Source organism: Spea bombifrons, chromosome 5, assembly GCF_027358695.1.
Source record: "Spea bombifrons isolate aSpeBom1 chromosome 5, aSpeBom1.2.pri, whole genome shotgun sequence".
Classification (NCBI taxonomy): domain Eukaryota; kingdom Metazoa; phylum Chordata; class Amphibia; order Anura; family Pelobatidae; genus Spea; species Spea bombifrons.
In genome coordinates, this window is record NC_071091.1 from 82,504,139 (window position 1) to 82,514,423 (window position 10,285).

The following is a 10,285-nucleotide window of genomic DNA, read 5'->3' on the forward strand; positions in this document are numbered from 1 at the left end:
CATTTAAACTGTTGCATTACTGGTACAGTACATGGAGAGCCCCATAGAGATTAGAGTTTTCTCTGTACTGGGCAGCCTGCGATAGAATCCAGTTTGTAGACATATTGCTTTATTATTAGTTTTTGAACTAATACACACAGCATTCTTCATTGGGGCACACGCAGAAAGCTAGTGTCATTCTTTACATGCGCATTGCTTAGATCTGATAATGATTGCATCATAATGGCTGTATGAATACGTAAACACTTTCATTAAATGTGTATGTGCTGCTAATAGGTGCATCTTCTGATGTTTACATTTTAGTGCAGAAGTTAGGAAAACGAGTGCAGTTCTTTTAGAGTTGTATAAAAGTGTGTATAAAAAGTGTATAAACTTTTGGAAGCATCAGTCTCCATATTATTCCGGTTATTTCCATGATTTGCAAGCGCACCATTGTTGTCTGAGAGCCGTTTGTGGGTGCCGTGTCCTCCTCGCTTTGCGTGGAAGGAATCTTTTTGCTGGTAGGAATGCCTTTTCAGATTGTCCGAGGACACAATTTCAAATCCATGTGTTTCTTCAACAAAAACGTTATTGTCCAATGAAAGAAATCACACTTACATTCACTTTTCAAAGAAACAGTAGTGTACACAAGGAAACGCAGAACATAACATATTGGATTCTCTCATATTTGAGTTTATTTAAAGATCTATCTTTCTTCGCTTGAACATTAAGACACTGAAATGTTATCCATCTCTGCAAAATTTAAACGTTTAACCCATTGATTGTTATTAGGTTGATTTAATATATCGAAATAGCCGCAGAATATTTATATTTTTTTGTTTCCTTATAGCTGATCATTATGATTGCTGTAGAACATGGCAGCAACCAAATGTCACTAATTATTTTATTACCATATTGTTGTTGATATTACTATTACCGGTATGTTTTTATATAGTGCCAGTGAACTGATACTTTAGATAAAGAATTCTCTGCTTACAATTAGAGCTGAAACAACGAATCGATAAAATCGATAATAATCGATAACGGAAATCGTTGTCGACGATTTCCGTTATCGATTAATCGAGTGATCGATTCGTTGTTGGAGCACTAGGCTCCTTTTACTTACCTCCGCGAGCGTTCCCCGCTTCTGCTACACGCTCTGCAGTCTCCGCCTTCTTTTAGCTACGTGACGGATGTGACGCGTTCCGGAGGTAAGTATTCTTCATGTCTATGTGCACGGATCGCACAGAGCCACTCGCACAGAGCGAATCGCTCTGTGCGAATGGAGCCACTCGCACAGAGCGGTTCGCTCTGTGCGAGTGGCTCCACTCGCACAGAGCGGTTCGCTCTGTGCGAGTGGCTCCACTCGCACAGAGCGGTTCGCTCTGTGCGAGTGGCTCCATTCGCACAGAGCGGTTCGCTCTGTGCGAGTGGCTCCATTCGCACAGAGCGGTTCGCTCTGTGCGAGTGGCTCCATTCGCACAGAGCGGTTCGTGAGTGTGGGTGCAGGGCAGAGTGGGGGTGGGGGTGCAGGGCAGAGTGGGGGTGGGGGTGCAGGGCAGAGTGGGGGTGGGGGGTGCAGGGCAGGAGACTGGGTGCAGGGCAGAGTGGGGGTGGGGATGCAGGGTGTGAGTGTGGGTGCAGAGCAGAGTGGGAGACTGGGTGCAGGGCAGAGTGGGGGTGGGGATGCAGGGCAGGGTGTGAGTGTGGGTGCAGGGCAGAGTGGGTGCAGGGCAGAGTGGGTGCAGGGCAGAGTGTGAGTGTGGGGGCAGGGCAGAATGTGGGGGCAGGGCTGGGTGCAGGGCAGAGTTGGAGACTGGGTGCAGGGGCACAGTGCAAAGTGCTGGGTGCAAAGTGCCAGTGCTGGGTGCAAAGTGCCAGGGCTGGGTGCAAAGTGCTGGGTGTAAAGTGCCAGGGCTGGGTGCAAAGTGCCAGGGCTGGGGCAAAGTGCTGGGCGCAAAGTGCTGAGTGCTGGGTACAAAGTGCTGGGTGCAAAGTGCAAAGTGCTGGTGCAAAGTGCTGGGTGCAAAGTGCTGGATGCAAAGTGCCAGGGCTGGGGCAAAGTGCTGGGTGCTGAGTGCTGGGTACAAAGTGCTGGGTGCAAAGTGCCAGGGCTGGGTGCAAAGTGCAAAGTGCAAAGTGCTGGTGCAAAGTGCTGGTGCAAAGTGCTGAATGCTGGGTGCAAAGTGCTGGATGCAAAGTGCCAGGGCTGGGGCAAAGTGCTGGGTGCTGAGTGCTGGGTACAAAGTGCTGGGTGCAAAGTGCCAGGGCTGGGTGCAAAGTGCAAAGTGCTGGTGCAAAGTGCTGAATGCTGGGTGCAAAGTGCTGGATGCAAAGTGCCAGGGCTGGGGCAAAGTGCTGGGTGCTGAGTGCTGGGTACAAAGTGCTGGGTGCAAAGTGCCAGGGCTGGGTGCAAAGTGCAAAGTGCTGGTGCAAAGTGCTGAATGCTGGGTGCAAAGTGCTGGATGCAAAGTGCCAGGGCTGGGGCAAAGTGCTGGGCGCAAAGTGCTGAGTGCTGGGTACAAAGTGCTGGGTGCAAAGTGCAAAGTGCTGGGTGCAAAGTGCTGGATGCAAAGTGCCAGGGCTGGGGCAAAGTGCTGGGTGCTGAGTGCTGGGTACAAAGTGCTGGGTGCAAAGTGCCAGGGCTGGGTGCAAAGTGCAAAGTGCTGGTGCAAAGTGCTGAATGCTGGGTGCAAAGTGCTGGGTGCAAAGTGCCAGGGCTGGGTGCAAAGTGCTGGGTGCAAAGTGCTGGGTGCAAAGTGCAAAGTGCTGGGGCAAAGTTTCTTGAACAGTAATAGTCCACCTCTTTTCAGAATGTTTGGGGTTATTTTGTTTCATAAATATTGTGTTTGGGTTCTTGTACTTTGAAAATATTGTTTTTTATTACATCATAACAAAATAAGAATGTTAATGTAAATTTTAAGTTGTTTTTTAACATCCAGTTCATTAAATTCTTTTAAATAAACGAAAAATTTGCATATTGTTTTTTTTATCCGATTAATCGATTAATCGAAAAAATAATCGGCCAACTAATCGATTATTAAAATAATCGTTAGTTGCAGCCCTACTTACAATCTTGTGTACATTTTTGCCAGGAGTACTATTATAATTGCATTTTATGTATGGAGTGCCAGCATGTTCTGTAACAAGTTACAATACAGTCTGTAATACAAGTTAAATAATAACACCGATCTTGCAGCCTGTTGGGAGACTAAGGGGGAGGTTATAATGAAGATTGTGGACTAGTTGGGAAAGCATGCATTGATTGGGATAGGATGGGTATCATGGGAGTGTTAGAATTGCTTTTATTTAGTAACTAGTTATAAGGAATATCACGGTAACTTAAAACAAAATAAATCAAGCAGTTGCCTTTCTGGCGTAAATCTGTGTTTCCTTTTTTAGTTTACTTGGCATACGGCCATCTTCATTTCTTTTTTGAAGATCCGTTCCCCATGGTGGAGAGGATGCAGGTTTCACGCAATCGGGGTTAGGCTAAAGGCAACGGCGCAGCACACAATAGTGTGTTCCGAATTTCCTAGGCATGTGTTGTTGTGTGGTAGGCAGATGTCTGAGCGCAGCGTTGTCTTTCTCATTAGTAATGGGTCAGATGTCCTTTCACTGTTTTAATCCCCTTCCTGCCAGTGCCGGGCAATGCTTTGCAGACCTCTCTGGCACAGAAATATGTCAAGTTGAAATGCCTCTTGAAACACAATTTTAAGCAGTATCCTCAGTTTTATGTATTATATGCTATATACGGTAATATGGAGTTGTCCAAATTTACACTTCCTTCACAGCTCCATTGCTGTCCTAAACTATGCTACCTGTGATAAAGCAGGGAGTAAATGAGAAAGGGGAGAGGGAGTGTTCTTGTATTTCCAAAGTGCTTGTATGTTAGTGCAAGTGTGTCTAAGGGCAAGTATGCATGTGGCTACAACGGCAAGTGTGAGCCAGTATGTGTGGAATGGCGAGAGTGAATGCGCATGTATGTGTGTCTAGGCAGGCATTTGTAAGGGCAGTGTTTCCATGTGTGGGTAGTGAATATGTTTGTATTGTGACAGTCTATCCATTACTAAAATGTGCGTCAGTATGCAGGGTTACAATAAGTGTGTTTGTAAACCGTGTACAGTGTTAGATCTTGTGCGTGGTGCTACAATGAGTATATGTGTGTTAGTGTGCAATGCTAGAGTGTGTGGAGGGTGTCAGTGTACAGTTTTCAGGTGTGTTTTGGGGCCTGTGTCAGTGTACAGTGTTAAACTGAGTTATGTGTTCATAAATGGTGTTAGAACGGGTGTTAGTGTACATTGTGGTGTGTAAGGTGTTGGGGGCAGAACAATTATTTCCTTTGCCGGGTGTGATGCACCCTGTGTATTGGGCTCAGCTGCCCCTCCATAAAAAATAAATCGCTCTGCACCCTACTTGCACAGCTTCTTCACTGCTCCATTCTGCTAGGCTTTAAAAATATTCCAATCTATGTAAAATGGGGGGTCCAAGAAAATATTCTTGCCTGGGGAGCCACGTGTGTGTGTCTGCTTATGTAACTGTATATGTGTTTGTCTGGCTTTGTTTTTTGTGGACATGTCTGTGTTACTGCTTAAGTGTGTAAGTATGTCAGTATATTGTTTGTGAGTTCAAGATCGAAATCTTTTGTTTTTGTTTGTCAAGGAAGCCAATGTATGTAGGGATCCTTAATGGCCCCTTACATGGTCTCCCAGCTCAGAAACCGATATCCTATAGATACCCCATCCTCTGATGTTACCCCATGGATTAATGAAGAATGTAAGCAACTGTTTAGGCCGTTATACCGGTATAATACATGAGGTTTATGTTATAATAGGTAATATCAGGCAATCTTTGCACTTGGTGCAGTTGCAATTATTCCAAGCCTTCAGTATAATTCATAAGTCATTATATAAAGAACTGAACAAACTGTAAAAATTAGGTTCCAGACTGACCTTTCTGGGTACACAATTGGTTGTGTGTACATGTTGGCCATTTCAGCAGCTCCCCGGAATATGACTGTGTATGCCTTTTAGGGTATGCTCCCCTTTTTTGTATATTTTTGTGACATTTTTGGGTCTAACGAAAGCCGTATATGCACAGAGATCAATTTACCGCCAGTAGTTGGCCGCTAGCAGTGAAAATTTAGAAGCCATCACTGTGTCTTGGCTCTTGGGATTTGTCCAGCCCTGTCCGTATTCATAGATCATGCCGGTATTTTTCTACAGACACATGCACGTAATGCAGTCACACACTATTGCTTTATGCAATAAAAGTAATGACTAGATTAGATTACACCAAGAGCAAGAAATGTGATTGCAGATGCTTACAAAAGTGCAAGGATTTACAATTTTTTACTGCACCTTAAATACCGGAATATTTTACCTCCCAACCATCTGATTTGAGTGTGACTATACTGATTTAAGACTGAATTAGTAATTACAGATCTATGCGATTGCATTTACAATTCATGTCTCTCCTACGTTCATCAATAAATGGTTAAGTAGCTAAACACTGCCTTGTTTAGTTCTATATTTTCGATGCTCTCTTTAGGTATTACTATTTTTATTGAGTCAACACCGAATATGTATAATTTTATATGCCCTCTGGACTTCAGTTCTCTTCCCCAGATGGAATCTTAAGTTGGCAAATACTACGTTTTTGCTTGGATCTACAGCCTGCACCACCAGGCAGGTCGTGGGACGCTGAGTGAGGAGCAGGCCTAGGGTACTGTCTCACATAGAAGGCAAAACGGTTGCTTTCCAACAAGTTTGTGATGAAGAACAGCCGACATGAATAGAGGCATCCAAAAACTCCTCCATTTGGGGGCAGAGTAGAATTATGTGTTTCTGCTGTGACATTACAAGCAGCTTGATGGGTGGAAACTGGCACTTTTTGCCCAGTGTCACGTATGTCCACAGCTGGAGTCCACAAAAAAGTGAGTTTTCAGTGATATGTCCTGTATTAACATAGGAGATCAATGTGCTTTGTTTCCTTTTTTCACGTATAGACCTAAAAAACAAGCTATAATACATAGGCAGAGACTAGGTAATCCTTTGTCTTGAAGAAGTCAGAGTAACTTAATCGGGGTGTGGGGGCAATGAATGAATTTAGTGACATTACATCATTTTTATTTTATTTTTTGAAAGTTCACATCACGTAATGCACTTTTTAGGTAAAATACTGTTTTCATTACTCAAAATCTCTAGAAGGATGCAGCTAAAGAATAGCCTTGAACCTTGTCAGTGCCCCCCCCCACCCCATGATCTTTCACAAAAACAAATTACCAATAAAAATGACTCCAGAGAAAACAAGATCAGGATGAGGCTAGAACTTGGCTGCAGTTCTAGATAAGGGGTTGTGTCTGCCAGGCCCCAGAATGTGATGAGAACATAGCTGAAGCATTGTTCAGAGTGCTTTGAAAAGCCAGCCATTATCAGCTGCGCGGTGTCATGTTCGCTTACCATATGCTGTAGCAAATCCGGGCTGCGTGACATTTTCTATTGGGCAGTCTGATAATTGTGTTTACCGAGTGTCAGCTCTGCGTGTTCCGTTACGGAGTCTATCTCACCGCGTGTTTGCACATCTCTCCCTTCGGCATATTGAATGTAGGCTTAGACAAAATCCAAGGTACCGTGGCTGTGATTTCATTCGTGTCTAGCTATTCCGTCAGTCTGTCCTTGTCATTTTTAGGATTATTATGATGCGATGGAACTTCAGGAATGTAACAAATTGTAGCTAAGACTTTAAATAACTTTGCATGGAACCAAATAAGTATCTGCATGAGATCGTTTACTTTTTGTGGCGTTCTTTTAACAAGCTTGCGGAATGGTCGATATGTTTCTGTATGTGAACATCCTCGCCCATGGTGATGTCTGGATACAGGTTAGGCTCGATTTATACTGTGGCTTGTATGCATCATAAGAGAGATCCTGAAAGATGGCGCGGTGAATGCTTTTTACCCGCCAGTCCATTTGATTTATAGCTCAATTACAGCAGACATGTAGAAAATGACACAGCTCTGCATTGTGAAATTACATAATAGGAGCCTGACCTAATTTAAACTGCCTGTTCTTTTACGTAATTAAAATATTAGATTTCTGTTAAAGCAGCAGCAGTGTTTGGCGATCGTTTGCTAGCAGAGCAAACCGTTTCTTTTATTAGAATGAAACATTTCGAAGCATTTAAATGATGTATATGTTTAAAATATTACAAAATGATGCTGTATTCATTTAAAAAATGATTTGCAATGGCACGTTGTGTGGCTAATCAAAGTTTTAGTTTAAAAATGTAATTAATCATTAGAAAACCCTTTTGCAATTATGTTACAGCAAGGAATTGCCTTGTTTTTAGTGAAACCCAAACTTTTGAACGGTAGCGAATATGACAGCAATAACCAATGGGATTCTGCTTGCAAAATGTAACACTAGACTTGCTTGCACTATTTTTTTGATAGTTACAGTGCTTGCGTACCTCTATAAGAACTGTTCCAAGTCGTGGTATTTTTTATTTATTTTTTTAAAATGACAAGAATTACTGTGATTCCGAATTCAAACGCTGTAATGTAAAAACATTCTGCAGGTCTTCAAAGTTCTGGAACAAGGCAATGCTTAGCATGCAAACGGCGGGGAGACACCAGGTCTAATCCTGAAGCCAGCTACTGTCCTTAGCTGAGAAGGTGCAATTCCACTGAAAGATTACTTTGCTTAAACTCGACAAAGCATGTGCCTCTGTGGAAAATATTTTAGAATATTGAAGGATATATTTTAAGATAACGTAGTGGAATAAGAAAATAACATTGTTGCTTATTCTTTTCGTATCTGCATGTGTTGTTACGATTTTACTTGTGAAAGCCTTTTTGTTTGGGTATATGCCTCATTCCTTATGTCCTGTACATATATTTCATTGTTACTTTAATCTACATTTTTATGTGTTTATTTCCAACAGACATTTAAGCGTGGGTGCAAAGTGACTCACCTAAATCAAAATTCATATAACTACTGATTATATGGAATCATTGGGATAGATCTGCTAAACCGTAGTAAAATACGTGGGTTACTTGATTTATGTCCCAGCTTTTATCATAACTACATTGATTTATTAATTCTGCCATAGCTCGTGCTTTTTTGTGTGACAGTCAGTGTAATTATTTTGGAGACTGCTTTAGTGAAAGGTGAGGTGTGTGTGTCAGAGGTTGACAGAACTGGGGCTTTATCCTTCTTGTAAAGGTGGCCTAGGCCAAGCTGGAACCAGAACAGGGAACAACATGTTAAGATGGCTGCTTAGTTTAGGTTTAGGTCTTTCAGTCACACCGGTTGCTAACAGATGTATAAAATGAAAACATAGGCAGCCATATCCATAAACAAACATTGGCAGTCGAATGGGTCATACTGAAGAGCTTTGTGACTATGTAGCACTGTCATAGGATGCCACCTTTGCCACAGGTCGGTTAGTGAAATTTCTGTCCTGCTAGATCTGCCCCAGTCCATTGTAAGTGCTATTACTGTGAAATGGAGGAATCTAAGAGTAACAACAAGCCAGTCACAAGGCAGTAGACCACAGACACTCAGACGGGGCCCCTGAGTTCTGAAGCGTGTAGCGTTTAAAAATGGTCTGTCACTACAGAGTTTCAAACTGTCTCTGCACCTCAAGCACTGTGCGCCTGGAGCTTCATGAAATGGGTTTCCGTGGCTGAACAGGTGCACACAAGCTAAGAGTACTATGCACACTGCCAAACGTCGTCTGAGGCAGGGCCATAGGAAGGGTGAGGCGAAAGAGGCACTCTCCTCAGGCGCAGCTGTGAGGGGGCGCACGGTTGTGTGATCAGCAGCTGCAGGACTGGTTGGGGAGATCACAATTCCCCTCTAACCAGCCCAACATTAGGGAGCGCGAGGTCTGTCACTTCAGACCTCGGCTTTCGTGCTCCCTAATCACAAGGTGCCGGCAATTGATGCCGAGCGCCGGGATATGACATCATGCTCTGGTTCAATAGCCGGCGCATAGTGATAAGGGAGCACCAAAGCAGAGGCCTGGAGTGACAGACCTCGAGCTCCAAAAATTTCATGGAAGGTGGAGGATGGAAGATGTGAAAGGTAAGAAATGGAGAGAAAGGAGTGTAAGGGCAGTGTATGTGTGCATTTGTAACCTCGTGTGTGTAAGAGCAGTGTAGGTATTTGTGTGTTTGTAAGCTGGTATGTGCATATCTGTGTGTAAGGGCAGTATATGTGAATATGCGTGTTTATGGTCAGGTGTGTGTACTAGCACCCAGCTTCCTGGGAGTTGAGTGCAGAACCATTTTTTCTTTTTTACGAATTATACTCGTTACTTAAGGGTGTGATTTGGAGTGAAGTGTTAGCTTGACAAAGGCCCTGTTTGGCCGAAATATTGCTTTTGTTTGCTCTCGCTTAATAAAGTATCCTAAAGATTGGAAGCTGTTTCTTTGTGTGTAGGTGTGTGTGTAAAGGCAGTGTGTGTGTGTGTTTATGGGCAGTGTGTGTGTGTGTGTGTGTGAAGGCAGTGTGTATAAAGACTGTGTATGTGTATATGCGTGTTAATGGGCAGGTGTGTGTGCTTATGGGCAGGTATGTGTGGATGGGCAGTGGTATGTAAGAGCAGTGTATGTGTATATGCGTGTTTATGGGTAGGTGTGTGTAAAGGCAGCGTGTAAGGGCAGTGTATGTGTGTTTATGGGCAGATGTGTGTAAAGGCATTGTATATGAGCAGTCATGTGTAAGGGCAGTGTATGTGTATATGTGTGCTTATGGGCAGGTGTGTGTAAAGGCAGTGTATATGAGCAGGTGTGTGTAAAGGCAGTGTATGTGTATATGTGTGTGTTTGGGCAGGGGCATGTAAGGGCAGTGTATGCATGTTTATGGACAGGTGTGTGTGTGGGCAGGCGCGTGTAAGGGGGGAGTGTATGTGTAGGTGTGTGTTTATGGACAGGGGTGTGTAAGGGCAGTGTATGTGTATATGTGAGTTTATGGGCAGGTGTGGGTAAAGGCAGTGTGTAACGCCAGTGTAAATAAAATAGCCTCTGTAAAAAAAAAAAAAAAAAAAATTGTGAGGGGCACAGTTGTCCATTCTTGCCTCAGGTGCAAAAGGAGCTAGCTACAGCTCTGGTCTGAGGCAGTGTAAAGCACACCAACAGTGGTAGAGGATGTATAATGGTCTGGGGCTGTTTTTCAGTGTTTGGGCTAGGCCCCTGATTTTCAGAGAAGCGTATTGTCAACGCTACAGCATACAAAGACATTTTAGACAATTGTATGCTGCCGACTTTGTGGCACCAGTTTGGGAATGGTCATTTCCTGTT

General features: G+C 43.6%; 1 protein-coding gene across 1 annotated transcript in view; it reads left to right on the forward strand.

Annotated features, from left to right (window-relative positions):
- DTNA (dystrobrevin alpha) overlaps window positions 1–10,285 on the forward strand; it is a 75,063-nt gene that overhangs the window by 2,601 nt on the left and 62,177 nt on the right. The window lies entirely within an intron of this gene.